At 35.5% G+C, this 16,618-nt stretch overlaps 1 protein-coding gene across 3 annotated transcripts in view; it reads left to right on the forward strand.

The window, feature by feature from the left end:
• The window catches only part of cdin1 (CDAN1 interacting nuclease 1), a 211,600-nt gene that overhangs the window by 191,596 nt on the left and 3,386 nt on the right, over nucleotides 1–16,618 (forward strand). The window lies entirely within an intron of this gene.

Here is a 16,618-nt window from a genome sequence, read left to right on the forward strand (position 1 = left end):
TTATCGAATTGTTTATGACAAGAGTAATTGGGGTAATTTTAGACATTGAAATTACCTGTCAGTTGTATGTAACCACACTCTTTTCCCCCCTGACAAATGGTGACAACTGAGGGACCCATAGCATTACTCATGATGGCTTCTCTAGTGGTAATAAGGACAATAGGGGCCTGGATAATTTGACATGGACAGCCTTCACAACAAGAAGCCAACTAAATGACTGTCAGTGGGGGGAAAGGAGTTGGAAAACTAATGGAGTCCCCCATGGCGCTCTGACAGGGAGATGAGGCAATTTGAACGTAAAGTGAAAGGCCTTCAGTTTGTCAAGTATTTAGGGCTATCAGACAACAGCTAGAGGCTGGAACCTGACAATATATCTGAACTATGGTAGCAGTTTCATATCGGTCAGTTACATCATAATGACTTCCCCACTTCCAAAGCTTCCACTTTGGTGCAATGCTTCACCCCTGACCAGGCACTGTGATCTTGCACTTGTGCGCAGTTTTGCACAGCGGGACTAATTGCTAGGGTTGCAAAGAAACATAAGAAGTGATGTGTAACTTTTGTTAATGTCCTATTCAGAAAATAATTTTATAAATAAATTTTCATAAATTGTGATTTTCTAGTATTGCCATAAGAATTTTGTTTAAATGAAGTTATGATGATGATTCCCTACTAGGTGGGCAACTGCTGAATATTAAACTTGGTGGTTTATGTTTAATCTAAGAACCTTGATATGTCTTTTAGCTGCATATGTTAAAATAAACAAATGGAATATAATCGTTATGTAAACCTTTCCTTTCAGACCGTATCATATTTTTGTCCTAAATTATTTTGTACAATATTCCAACCATATTATGTCCTAACATTCAATGGTTAATTATTTTGGAATAAACTTTTTAAAAAAGTAAATATTTTACAATACTGTGACAATCATAATACTGTGCTATGAAAGGCAATGGAAGATCAATGCTGGAAAGAAACAGAACTAAAATATGCTATAAAATTGAAACAATTACAGCATGTTAAAAATCTGTATGAATACTTACAAGAGCAGAGGATACCCACAAAGCAAAATCCTAACTAGGCAAGTTCAGATAGTTGTAAACCTATCCATTTGATTTTTGCTGTGCACTCCTTACAAAGAATACGCTGTTCTCGGGTCGAACAGACATTTAAAACTTTACTAAATCCCTTCCTTCTTAAACACACACATTAAATGTTTTACCCCTTCAATGTTTAAGCATTGTATACAATTTATCAATTATAATACACATATTTAACTGACACAAGGAATGTCTTGGAGTACTGTGCTTCACTTACGTGACAAATGAGGTTGGTTTGAGTATTTGCCTGAGAGGATAGTCATATGTTGATTTATACATAAAAGCACTGATGATACTTTGATTTAATTCCTATGGGTGATGAAAACCTACTTTTACAGGTAAATTATATAGCATCAAAACATTGGCAACTTTGGTGTATCTAAATGCAGCCAATTGCTTTTGTTGGAATCAGTGTTCCCACTAAGCTGCACACATGCGTGGCTTTGCAGCAGCCTGGAAGTTATGGTTCGCAGTTTAGCAGCAGCAAAACTGTGGCAGTAACACTTAATAGGCTGTTCAGAATAAACTGCTGGTTTCAAAGTACAAAGGGGCTATACAATATATATATAAGAGGATCTTTCCCATGAAAGTAACATTCTCCAAATCAACCAGAAAAGTTGGTCTTGTTTATTTTATGAACATTTTGTAAAAATACCACTGTTTTGACATTAAGATTTCTAGTTTCATTTAAATAAACTATAAGCAAAAAAATTGCAGTAATTTTAATGATCTGCTTGACATTCTATTTTAATTTTATTTTGAAGCATTTAGCTTCCAACATAAAACCTTCTTAATTTATTTCTGGCCCATTGTTCCAGATACTGTATATCCAGCCCCTTTCCAGTTCTAATAAATGACATATGTCTTTAAAAGACCTACAGCATCTTTTTCTAAAAGAGCTCAATCAGCCATGAAATGGGTAATTGAACAAATGTTTCCGCAGCAAATTCCTAAAAATACACTGAAATTGCATTTATTTAGCAGCAGCTAAAAATGTTAAGTGCACACGTGAAATACATCCACAAATGCTGATAATATCTGGCTAACATCTCCCCCAGTTTGTTGTAATAATATCCTGGAGCACTGCTGAATAACTGATCTTTGCAGTGCACTTTGTTTCTAAATGATGGTTTGTGTTAGTTAGATGCACGTGTTACTGATTTGAGCCAAGCATTTTCACTCCAGTTTACCAGAATGCCAGCCTGGCACGAACAAGGTCTTGGCTAGGTCAATGCTTGGGATAAACATCTTTCTAAATTTTACCCATGTGAAATCTAGTATAGCTTAGGTCAGGTCACTTGGCTGATGGCGTGTAGTTTTCTCCGCCAGTGATTGGATTAGCAAAGCATTTATCAACTAAACAGAGACTAGTGCTTGACCTGCATTAGTCTCATGTTCGACTGTTTCTGAAGTCAAAATCTGTATTTACTGCTATTTGTTGAATGCTGTATAAGCACTGGTGTTGATTAAATCAAAGGTTAGAAAAGACCATAAAATAAATTGAAGCCAGATTTAAACAGAATTCGTATGACGAGTGATGTTTTGACCTGTCTCAGAAGAAGGAAATGGCAGCGTGTGTATTAGAGAGCTACTGCCATCCTTTAATGGATCAATAATTAAAGCTGGAACTGTTGGTTTATCTACATCAGAGTAGTGGGTGGAGGTTGTTCCAGATTCCAGCAGCCAGCCAGTCCACACCCATCACATAGCCCTGCTTGCCAGCACCAGGTAATTTTACAAATTGCTTCTACCAGTGATGATGGGTGTTTTTTAGGGTTGCACATTAGAGGCAAGCAGTTACTGGCTACAGAAAAATTGCAGCCTAGAACCACTGTTCAGATCACAGGTTATTTTCATTTGGGGAAAGTGTTAGTGAAAGATGTTTTTATTCTTTTTGTGTCACGTAATTGAAACCAGAAGGAATATGTGATCGTAGAAAGGTGAACTGGCTGTAAGCTGTTTTGACCACAATTTGAATGGTGACTGAATTCAGTCTGAGCAATAATCACTGTTATTACCATGTAACAGCTGTAATGAAAGCCAATTTCTTCAAAAAATGGTTTGTTTTGTATAGGATTCTCTCTCTCGTGCACTAAAATAACATCTCTTATTTCTATAAGTTCCTTTTTTAAAAAGAGAACTTATCAATGTTTGACTGCATCCAATCCAATGTTGTTGATTTATTTAAATTAATTGCTTTTTGCCTGACCAACTCTGTTATGTCATTTATCAATTGCACATTGTTATTATTTTACTTCTTGCAGTTTTATATGAAAGGCTTTTATTTTCCAAGACACAGCGGTATACTTTGAAAAGTATATTTTTGTCCACATAATCTTTCTTATGATTTTATATTTAAAGGTTATTCCACATACTGTAAATGAGAACAGTGGAAAACTTTGACAAATTGATACTTTATTTTGTGCTAAAAATTGATATGTTGTTATCCAGTTGTGGATGTGATTGTTTGATTCTGTTAGTTAATCTTGTTTCATGTCTTCTATCAGTTTGTTAGGCATCAGTACATTCTTAACTGAATACGTGATAATGCCTTTTTTATGATTTAATTTAACATGATCATAAATCTAGTGAATAAAGACCTTCCTGGAAGTTATCTCTGCAAAACATATATTGAAATTGCTCATTAATATGAAAATATAAATTGTGATTTTTTTTTTCATTTGAATCAGGTCCTTCCCTTAGATTGCTAAGGGTTTGTTTTGGAACCCCTGGTATGATCTGAGGACTTTCCCAAAAAGAAAGATCTTTCAATGAAATGAATGGTCAAATTTTCCAAACTAACCCAGGGAATTTAACACCGTAAGCTCAGCTGCTAACAAAGCTTGAATAATTGATTGGAATTGCTCATTATTTTTCTTATTAACATAAGCACTTCAACGCACTGACTTTATGAAGTTATATCTTACAGTTCATTATCAAACTAAGTTTACTCTATACATATGACAGTTGCAATTTGTGTTTTTTTTATGATGCTCATCATTCCTCTTATTCTTGGTATCCTAGTATCTCAAATTTAAAATTCTCATCCTTGAGTTTAAATCCCTTCACAGCCTTGCCTCTGCTAATCTCTTGTACACGCATTCAGTCCAACAACTATCCCCAGACTTAATTTCTTCACCTTTTGCCTTTTTCAAGAATGTTGTCAGGACCTGAGGGTTCATGATGTAGGGAGAAGCTGAATAGTTTGAGTCTATTTTTCCTGGACAGGAGGCTGAGGGATGACTTTATAGAGGTTTATAAAATCTTGAAGGACATGGATAGGGTGAATAACCAGGGTCTTTTGTCTCGGGTGTGGGAGTCCAAAATGGGAGGGCATAGGATTAAGATGAGAGGGGAAGGATTTAAAAGCAAGCTGAGGTGTAACTTTTTCATGAAGAGCATGTATGGAATGAGCTGCCAGAGGAAGTGGTGTAGGTGGGTACAATTACAACATTTAAAAGGCATCTGGATGTAAATATGATTAAGAAGGGTTCAGAGGGATATGGACCAAATGCTGGCAAATGGGGCTATGTCAGATTGGAATGTCTGGTCAGCATAGAACATAGAACAATACAGCACAGAACAGGCCCTTCGGCCTGTGATGTTGTGCCGAACATTTGTCCTAGCTTAAGCACCTATCCATGTACCTATCCAATTGCCGCTGAAAGGTCACCAATGATTCTGACTCTGCCACTCCCACAGGCAGCGCATTCCATGCCCCCACCACTCTCTGGGTAAAGAAATGATGAGCTGGTCTGTTTCTAAGATCGAGATCAATAAATTGTTGGATGCAAAGGGAACAAGGAATATATGCAAGTACTCTCATCCCAAGAATTGACCTTTGCGGTATCCCTTCAAAAGGAAGTATTTTCTTCCTTGGTAAACGATCAAAACTGTACACGTTATTCCAACTGTGGTCCTGCCAAAATGCAACCCAACATCCTTTATACTCTAAGTGCTTTACAGTAAGGGCCAATGTAGTACTTAGCTTTATTATTATTTGTTGTAACTGCATGTTAATTTTTGTGAATCTTATACAAGATACCAAAATCCCCAGAATACCAACATTAAGAATCTCTTAAATAATGTTCTGCTTTTCCACTCTTCCTGCCAAAGTGAATAATTCACACTTCTTGTGTTATACTCCATTTACTGCTCTCTTGCCCAATCATTTAACCAGTCTTCATCTGTTTGCAGCATACTAACTTTATATTGCTAGGAAACTTGGATATATGTTAAGCAACCCTCAACCTCTACCTCATGATTATTGGCTGTGTCTGAGAATCTAGGTCTTGTGTTCTGGACCTCTATCAATTAAATCCTTTCACCTTCAAGTTACTTCTTAAAATATACCTCTGTGATCAAACTTCTAGTTACCTCTCCAATCATCTTATCATTTTGCCCAGTGTTCATTTTTTAAATATTCAATTATGCTTCAGTGAAATACGTTAAAATGGTTTTCTATGCTGAAGGTGCTTTACAAGTACAAATTGTTATCCAGTCAATTAAGTCAAACCAGTGTCAGCATCAAATAATTGTAGTTTTGAAATAACATGGCAATGTGCTAAATAAAGGTCCAGTTTGGCCCCATGTTGATTTTTCTCTCTCCTTTTCCTATGATCATGGGTTTTGTGAATGGGACTGTGTGGACCTGTGCCAATGAGTGACTGGGCTGTGATTGCTCAGGCTAATTGCGCATTGAACTGTTTAAGGCAACAGAGAAAGCAGATGTTGAGTTCTAGAATGAGGCAAGATACAAACTAAGCTGCGTGATGCAGCAGGATAATGCTTGAATGCACCATACTAGTTTTACATCAGTGGGTTGTAGAAAGTATGGAGTAGTTTCTATGTATATTGACCATAATTTGTCTCCTAATTCACGGATTTTTTTTTTCGCAAAACTTAAATTTGAGCCTGTTGCCATTTATGGATTAAAATACTTAATTAGGAAATACAGCCTCCACATTCAAATATAATAGTGCCTTCAAAATAGGAAAGAAAATTGTTTACCTTCAAAAATTATGCCTCACTGCAACCTGGACCATGCTATAGCCATATAGTATTCCTGCAACAAAATAAATGGTTCAGAGGCTGTCAGCTTCTGTAACTGCTCTGATTTTATCCATTGGTGGTACCTGAGGAAATGCTGTGCTCTGTACAGGACAAGCACTACCAACCACCCCTACATCACCAGCTCCTCATTCTGCTGCACTTGGCTGCCTGTGAACATAGAAATAAAGAGTGACATGCAATTATATTGAGTAAATACCTTTTGAAAAATGTTCTTGATACTGTGGTGAATTATGGTCACCAGTTTGCACTCAAAAAAGTTGATAAGTGTGGTGCTGGAAAAGCTCAGCAGGTCAGGCAGCGTCTGAGAAGCAGGAGAATCAACATTTCGGGCATAAGCCCTTCATTAGGAATGTGACATTATGCCCGATATGTTGGTTCTCCTGCTCCTCAGATGTTGCCCAACCTGCTGTGCTTTTCCAGCAACGCACTTTTCGACTCTGATCTCCAGCATCTGCTGTCTTCACTTTCTCCTAGTCAACAAAGTTGTACAAGCACTAAAGAGATTAATGACCAAATCGTTATTTTGTTAGTGAAGTTAGTTGAGGAATACATTTGACCAGAACACCAAAAATCATCTCTGCTGTTTGAATAGTGTACGATCTTTGGTTTATTATTTCATCTGAATTAGTACCTCGAACAGTCCACAACCCCTTCAATACTACACTAAAAAATCAGCATCATTTATGTGCTCAGGTCTCTGGAGTCAGCCTTGAACCCCTGATCTGACTCATTGGTGAGATTGCCGCAGCTGAGACCACCTCATGTCCTCTTCTTTCTTCCGTTTTTTGTTACTGACCATCTTCGACTGTTGTGCAACTCAAAAGTATTTATTAATTTCTTTGCTTACTTAAGAAATCATTGTATGATCGGGTACCCATGATTTTTCCCTGCCCAAATGCATAGAGGCCATTTATACCATCCTCTACAATGGCCAAAGACTGATTAGACCTGAGAGCTTTCTTATCTATTTCTGTAACTTGGGCATTTGGCTGCTTGAAAGTGAGAAATTTTGTGAGTAGTAATATTTATTCAGATTACTTAAGTATGTTTTTAGGTTGAAGGTATTTAGTGTTTATTATTGAGTCAACGACCAGTTCTCTTTTCGGCCACCGGAAGAACTGTGTATGATGCCTTTTTCCTATTGAAGCACCTCAGATGGCTCATAGCAAGTAGGCAAAAAGTACCTCTGCAGAGTTCAGAATGAGAACTCTCGGTTCAGATTAATTGAACTTGAGATCTTATAGATGCCCAAGGAAAATACTTTGATTGATTTAACATTGCCTAATGTTTCACCAAATGCTCACTGTTTCTCAAAGTTGAAAAATTTCAGAAAAATGCTGTCTATGCATCTAGTCTTAGATGTTATCTAGTGGTGTTAAGGGATATGGGGTAAAGGTGAGTATACGATGTGGAGAACAGATAAGCCATGATCTCATTGAATAGTGGAGAATGCTCAAGGGACTAAATGATCTACTGCTGCTATGAATTGTAGAAGCCAGTTGCTTCATAATTTAGGCTGTACATTTCACAGACTTCTAATCTTCTAAATAAAAAAACAGTTTATCTTGCACATTATCCAAAATCCAAGTCCCCTCATTTTGGAATCTGCATGAGAAATATCTGTTTCTTTCTAGTCTGTCTTCTAATCTGTCCTTCTCTATAATTCTCATTGCAACTTGCTTACCTCTTGCCCTCTTAATAACATATTCCAAAAATTGATATTTTTTACATCTAAATCATTTTCTATTGCATTTCTGAGAACTAGGAATGGTTTTGCAGTCATTTTGATGCCACGTCAACTTTTGGGCGATGAACTAAAATCTTTATGCCAGGTTTATTTTTGGACTGTTCTTTATTCTGAAGAGAAAATAATGGTACACAAAAATTATGCATTAGACTTTGTTTATATGGACTTTGCAGATCTCACCCTCTTATAGCTGTCTTTTAGGGATTTTCACAGATCACCTCTGTCAATATTCAACACAGGAAGGTTTTTCTACCCCTGAGGGTCATTCAATTTTTCTACTTTACAATATAATTAGGATCCAACATTTATCATGCAGAATGGGCCTTGTCAATGTGCTTTTTTTTAAAGTTGTCTCGTAATTCATCTATTCACAAGTTGGAGAACCCATTATTTTTATTATTTGGACACTTGGGCAGACTGAATATTGTAACTTGCCTGAATTGGCATGATTATCCGCCACAGCTTCAAAAATACCAAAGACAAATGCAGGAAGATGTAAACATGTGTTACTCAGCCAAATATATCCCTCTAATTGTGTTGCATTCCATAGGATAACCTCTTGTCGAAAGCGCAGGTTGTTCACAATTAGAATGCAACTTTGCTGACCTCTAGGATTCCCATTTGGCACCCAATGAGCTCATTCTTATTCGAGTGGCACATTTCAGTGCAGCTCTTGATTATCTTCAAGCCAATCCTGAAGGAAAGATATTGTGTTTCTGTCTTCTGCCGCCTCAGGATGATGTATACATACATTATTTCCTTGGGGATAAATCTGACGATCATCTAACTTAGCTAGCCAATTTATTTTATTTGTTTTAAAATACTAGCTACCATCAGCTTAACTATTAGAAAACTGTTTGGGCCTGGGCCATCTTTTGTTTAAAATTAGCAAGATCTCTTTTTTAGCTATTTAATTCCAAGCTCATTGTCTGCTAATGGGACTTCCCATGATTGTGGTAGCACTGTTTAGAGAAGTAATCCCTCTTGCATTCACTGTTGCTAAAGCACTCTCAGAATATGTTGTAGTGCAAATAACTAGCCTTATGAATCCAGGAATAATGATAACCTTGTCATCAATTTTAAGGGGCGTTGTTTTATTTTAGCCTATTACCTGGGTGATAGACAGTAGTCTTGGTGTGAAAGGTAACCATGGATTTATTGAAAGTCTAGTCATTCATTGTGCTGTGATTCAGCAGGAGCAGAGAAATCAAGGTGTTCAAATGCAAAAGTCGCTAAAAGTTAGTGGACAAAACCATTTTTTGGTTTAATTAACAGTAATTTAACAGGCTGGTGAAGTGTTGACGTTTCTAGCCCCCCACCAACCCCCTCCAAAAAGGCCTAGAATACCATTTGGTAGAAGCTGTATATAAATTATAGTTCGATGAAATTTGGAGTACTCTTTCTCAAAAAGCTGTTGCAGTTGATTAGTTGGAGATTGCAAAATTGAGATTGACATATTTTTGATAGGCAAGAATCTCTCACAACATAAAACTAAGGTGGGTAAGATCAAGGTCAGCCATGATCTAACTGAAAGTTGGTAGAGACTCTGTGCTGAAAGGCCTGATTCTTTATATTGGTGATTAAGAAACAATTATCTCACTCAGGGTTCAATTTATATTTGTTTGAAGAATTGGTTTGAAATATCTTAGAGAATTTGTTTTGTGATAACTAGCATTGTAAATTTAAATTGAAGTGCATAAATGTGTTTATGAAATAATGAGCTATTTTACTATGCAAAATATTCAAAGCTATCATTTTCCAACTGAATGAGGAATTATCTTTTATTTTTAAAAAATTGTACAAGGGTTGCAGTGTATTGGAAGTACAAGCGCAGTACAAATGATAAAGTGTGGCTTCAAATTAATGCTTGCAAAGTGTGTCAAACCAGGCTCCAGGAAGTGAGTGAATGATGTCTGACTTGTCATCTTGATAGAACTCCAAGATCACTTCTCTGTGGATTTCTTGTTGCTAAATTACAATGTATTGACTACATTATGGACCTGGGTGGCTCAGTTGATGTATCCAAAGGGCTGCTCCAGTCTCCTCGCTTCCTTGTGAGGTATTCATGTTATCCATAGCAATGCTTTAATCCTCCTTTAATTCTGACAACACAGATGCTGGGGGCAGTGAAGGCTGCAGATTGCCTCTGCAGTACTTGGTAGTACTTTTCAATGCAGGCATTTTAAAATGTGTGATGGAGGACAGTTCAGTGTATTCAGGACTTAACTTCCTAAAGTTTTCCTTTTTTGCTCCTTTGTGTAAACAGATCTGCATATCCTGTTTTTGAATTTATCTGGCACTTTTTAACTGCCTGTGAAGACACCGGGCAGGTCCCAGATGTCAGGGAAAAAGGTTGTAAACGTGCAAGACACCGTCCGATTATGTAGATATCATCTTGCAGTGGCCTTGAAATGGCCTTCCAGTTCAAGCCCTAAAAATAAACACCTATTAATCACCTAATGGTAACATTCCTTGACCAGTGCTTTGAGTGTGGAGACCCAAATACAGCTTCTTACAATAGCTGATCTCACGTACTCTGTCACCCAGGATAAGAAACAGTGTGCCTGGCATTTTTTTAATATAAAGAGACCAGCTTTAACTGGTTGTTTTCAGCAATCTCAAACTGGCCCCATTACTGATATATGACCCAAAGTCCTGGATATCATACAATACAAGCTTTGTCCTCCGTCTATGGGGAGAAAATGGCAAGGAAAGTGCTTTGTGCTATCCAAACTTTGCTGTAAAGTTCTAAAAGGACTCAAATCCGTGTTTGTCATGTGTAAGAGAGGAACAGTTTGTGTTGTATTCTAACAAGCACAAAAACCATAGTTGATCTTAAAAATAAATAATCTGTGTGTTTGGAAAGCATGCTTTGCTTTATTTTTCCTGAAGTATATTTGTGATAGGTTTCTTTTTTTTTCCTTTATTTATAAAAGGCATGTTTGACTTGGGTGGTATTTCAATACTATTTTTCTTGTGTTGATGATATTGTCATTTGTGATTCTGTGCGTAATGTGCAGTTTATACTGAATTTTCAGTATTGATGGTAAACCCACTAAAAACCTCAATTATTAAAAATCTACAAATAATTTTAAAGATTGAAACAGCATATTCCTAGTCTGTCAATTGAGTGTTAATCAAATGAGGGAAAATGTTTTTTTGGTAATACTGGGAAGCTGGTGACAATGAATTTTGACAATGCTACAGTGTTGAGAGGAATGCATTTTGGTAGGGCTACAGTGTTAATATTTTATCCCATGCTGTGTTCCTTTATGACAACTGTGTGGCATTATTTCTTGGAACTGTTAATATCTAAGTTGCTATTCTGCATAGTGTTATTGAGAAGCCAGAAAGAAAAGTCACCTGGATCATTCATGCATGACACCTACCCAATTATAAAGATACTGAAAGATTAAATAAGATTTTCAGTTTGCCCTTTCCACCAGAGAAAAGTGTGTAGCTCACTGAAATCTGAAGGGGCAAAGATAATAATTAAAATTTAGAGGATTAAAAGAATTAAAATAATTTTCAAATATTTATGGCAAATTCCCCTGGCATTTATTAACAATTATAGTAATTCTGGGTGCCATTGTAGTTCAATGATATTTTGTTCTTCTATTTGCTCACTCTAAATTGAAGAAAACTTACTCGTTTTTCTTGAAGAGTTCCCCTTTAAAGCAGCTAAGGAAATGTTTGTAGAATATTTTATTGTATTTCTTGTCCTTGTAAACTGTGGCTTGTCGGTGCTTTTGTCTGTCAGTTTCTAGATTGGAACAAGCCACGTTCCACATTCCATATTTAAATACATACTGGATCCATGTGAGGACTGCACAAATTATGAACAGACCAAACAAAATTCCATCTTGATTACATTGCACTTCAGCATGTAAATTGTCCAGACATTCTCCATTTAAAGAAGGACATAAATAATGCTACTGAAAAATTTTTTGGAGTGTGTTGCAGATACCAACTTCTGAGATTTATCTTCGATCTTATATGAAACAGTACATTCATACAGCAACTTCTTTGATTTGGGAAGACTTGTACTCTATTTTCATTTTCTGTGCACTCTTAATGAAGAAAATAGCACTGAAATACACACTATGTCACATGTGTTGTGAGAGAAAATAATGCACACCTCTTCTTACTGTCCAGGTTTTATGTAGTTAAAGTTCATGCTTGATTTTTAATGCAGGGCTTGTTGCTAGTCTCCAAATTGGAGTAATGTTCTGGCAATGAGCCCTGTTCAGAAAATAGTCAGAATTACTTATCTAGTTATGCCCCAGCTGCTGCAAGGCTTTTTTTAAAAAGCTTAATGGAAATTTCCCTACCTCTTTGAAAAGCTGTTTAACGCCAAGTTTGATTTTAAGTTAGTTTTAATCGTGTGTACTGTTTGAAATTACTTACCAAAATATTTATCAGAGGTCCTCACCCTTTCTATTGTTTCATTCCAATAGGAAACCTCTGTAAAGATTCAAGAGTTTTTTTTAAGTTTTAGAAGGTGCTAGAGTTGAATTCTTGAGGCTTTTTTCCAAACAATTAATGAATGCTCCTGATTTGCAATTGTATGTTTTAGAAAATATACAGGATCCATTTCACCCGTTATTGAAGATCAGTTTATTTTTGACAAGATTACCAGTTGTGTAGCTCTAGTGTATATGTATTTGGAACATGCCATAACACATCTCAGTTGCCTTTAAAAAATTAATTGGAATATGCATTTGAACATGTAGAAAGCATGTTATCAGTAGAAAGTAAGGGTAATAGAACCAGTCAGATAGATAAATGAAAAAGTCAAGAGGAGATTTTAGAATTTTTTTTTAAATATGAAGCTTTTGATGGAGCAGACAGGAAACTATGTCATCTAGTTATGAAATTAGTTGGCCTACTGCTTCAACTTCACGATGAGAATGAGAAGAGAGAGTAGAAGAAATCCTTTACCTGGAAAATAGTTATAACACTTTATCATTGTGAGCAATTGAAACAAGCACTATTCAAACAGTTGCTGCTCTCATCTTTAAAAAAGGAAAGGAAGATAAAAGGAAGTGAAGTAAAGCAGAATAATGGGATTATTTTTTAAATACTCTACAAACACAAACAGTAAGTTGAATGGCCTCTTATTCACTCGTCTTTGTATAGACAAAAGTTATATTGCTGTTTGTACAGCTGTCTAAATCAATAGTGAAAGAATTAGTTTACTAAAGTGCAAATATAGACAAACATGATATTGTTCAGTTTGGCTTACCAAAGTGTTTTAAAATTATGCTTGTTGAGTTCCAAATGTTTGGACCTTAGTTGAATCTCAAATAAGTTGAAATTGTGAGAAATGAATTAAATAAATATGCAACCCAAAAAATTGGGTAAACACTGTTCAGAATATAGATTAATATAATACAAATAAGTTAATGTTAAAAATAAGTACAAATTGTAAGCTCACACATTGTAGATGATCAATTTGGAACCTTTGACTCAAACCTACCGATCCAATTTTATTCAAATAGGTTATGTACATAAATGTTCTATTAATAACTTCCATAATTGTATTTTCTGAATTGAATATCAATAATTACAACACTTGTGAGAATAAAAAAAGCCAAGCAATAATGCAAATTAGGAAGAAATTAAGACCAATTAAGGAACAGGTCACCATCATACTCCTTGTAGCAACATACAATAATGAAATTGATGTACAAGTTTATATCGATCCATACCTGAGGCAAGGTTCAGGCAAGCCACAATATTGTTTAAATGCCATATAAAAGTACAAGAGAAAGGCTGGAAAAAAAATTTGAGAAGTCTGCATAATACATGGGAGCATAATTGGTAAGAATGGTTTAGATCACTAGACTAAGTTGTGGAATATACATTAACATGTCTTGGATTTGTTTCTTAGGGCTCTGAATTGTGATTACTATTTTTATATCATTAAGCCATTTATCTCAAATTAACAAATACTTGACCTTGATGACAAAAGATCACAAAATAATATGCAGCAAGTCACACTGTAGAATTATTGTGTACAGTTAAACCTGTGTGACTCCATAATTTGTATTTTCTGTATATAATTGGTAAAATGGTGAGATCCTGGAGAACATTTTGTTAAAGAAGTTTTTTTTCCCTCGAACTTTAATGATAATGAATTGCAATTTCATTTTAGTTGCAGGCCAGTTAAGTTTGTCAGGTTGGAGAAAACCCATGAGGGACATCGAACAAAAAAATGATAGAGGAAAAGTTTTTGTGTTGAGTAATGTTTCAACACACAGTAGAGATTCAATTAACTTTCAATTTCTGGGCCCTGACATAAATTTAAACAATTGTACTTTAGGCCAAGACTAGCAGTCATTTGGCACACAAATAAAATAAAACAATTTCAGGGTGTGCCTTCATAATCATTATTTAAAGGTTTTATTGTTTTAAAAGTGTTGATAAAAGGCAACATTAAGTCAGGTAATATAAGTGAAAACATCCTTTTTTGGGTTGTTTTTTCATTCTCTTGTATTGTGAGTATGTTAAAAGTGGTTCCCTGATCTTTTTTGGCAGTTTTCCATCATGCTGATTGAATTTGCAATTAGTTTTGCTTCCAAGAAAATTATTTTCTCCTTAAATGGGAAAGATGTCCGGTAAACCAATGAGCTAAAAAATATTGCATTTTCAATATTAATATGTTACAGTAATATCATTCTTCATTGACCACACTTTAAAAAGAAATCCACAGCAAAGTGCTTTCCATCTTGTATCTCAGATGGAGTTCCTTAGTTGCTGTTAATTTGACTTTCGTTTTATTTGCACCACGTCACTCTGTCAGAAATAGGATGAGGTTTGCAACATAGCAGTAAGAAAGTCAAAGTTGGCATTCTGTTATCCGAGGTCCAATTCCTCAAAAACGTGCATCTCCTGAAATCAATTATGGATTTGTTACTGTTGGATGCTCTCTGATCAGTTGGATGCAAATGCTGATTTTCTTCGTCTTTATTTACTTTTAAAAATAATATTTACCTATGATTTATATGTATTATATATATAGTGTGATATCTGAAGGATAGAGTATTTACTTCTAAAAATTTTTAAATAATGAATATGATTAACTTATAATGCACATGTTAGTTTCATATTAATAATCTTTTGAATAGAATATATCAGTAATTATATGTATTATCCACGATCTATGTTCTATAGTTGCAGAATAATCAGTCACCCCAGTAAGTCCTTATCCTTCACTGAAGCTGTTGCATTATATTGCATAAATATGTGTTTTCCTATCTATGCCATAAGTGCATTTGATCATCTTGTGTTGTGGTGTTATCTTTTTTCATAACACAACACTACAAAAGTTGGATGTGAGCTGAACAGTTCTGGTGTTGGGCCATCCTCCTGATATTTGAAGAAGTTATGAAAATTTGGCAGTTTTAATTAAAATCTTTCTCTATAATGCTGAAAATCCAGCAACTTGTTTGGATGCTTGCAGTGAGAAAAAACTAAGATTCTGATGTTCAGACCTAGTGGTGACACATTCTGATTGATAGTGATTATATCTTTATGAACTCTGGCTGAAGGTCCTAACTTCCTGATGGGTCAACTATTCCACAGGGCTACTTCCTGAGATTGCCTATTGGGCTCAGCATATCCATTTAAAGGTTACACATAGCGCAGATCCAGAATTTTGAACTGCCTTTTTTCTAGCACTATGCATTAGAACAATCGATTGTACTATTTTTTAAAATGTTATTGCAACTTATAGTTAAGTATTTACAGTCCAACTTAAAATTGTTAAATGTTGAAATATCATTTGCGTTGTCCTCATTTTAAAACCTTCAGTTATAAAATATGTCAGCATATTACATCCTTTGTGCTAAAGTATATTTATTTTATGTACTGAATTGTGTTTTTTACACTTTTTTGAAAACTTTCTCATCCCGTGAATGCATTACATACCCTCAACTGTGAGTAACTCGTTTTGCATTGCCCCAATTCCTTATTGGAGTGCATAGTAAGCATACGAGCCATTATCTTTTTTTTCTTTTCATCCCCCTTCATGTGGGCCAAGCTACCTCAAAGCAATGGTAGTTTGCAACCCAAACAAATCCCATGATTTTAATTATCATCATTTGACATGGTCTTCCAATAGTTGTGAAATGACAGTTCCTCAGTGCCAGATTCCTATATTTTGAGGCAAAGAGCACACAGGGACTATTTATTTTCTTGGTGTACTAACTGCATTAGAGAAAGTATGAAATAGTTTCCAAGAAATTCAACACAACTAGCAATAATAAATATTGAATATTTCACAGGAATTGAAACATTGCAGTTAATTGATATGACTTCAAATTAGCGTAATCTGACATATATTGATATCAACTAGTATCTTACTCTGAGTGAAGCAAAGGTTTCCATTGTTGGGCTTGAGTGAACTAACTAGCGTAATGGATACTTTAAAATCTCATGCAGTTGAAAGAGGTGGGGCCTTTGATATAATATGACATTTTTATGTATTGCTTGGTATATCACTGATGGTGGCTGGCTGTGGTTGTCTGCTAGTAGTGGATGATGAACCATACTGCCTGGTGGAACCCTGGGCAATGTTGGTCTTTGTTGCTTCCACTTGGAACCTCTTTCAGTGTCGCACTGGTATGGTTAATTTGCAATGCTGGATTACTTCAAACTGCACCTGTCTTGCAAATAAACCTAACAATATTTT

This window comes from Chiloscyllium punctatum, chromosome 4 (assembly GCF_047496795.1).
Source record: "Chiloscyllium punctatum isolate Juve2018m chromosome 4, sChiPun1.3, whole genome shotgun sequence".
Taxonomy (NCBI): Eukaryota; Metazoa; Chordata; class Chondrichthyes; order Orectolobiformes; family Hemiscylliidae; genus Chiloscyllium; species Chiloscyllium punctatum.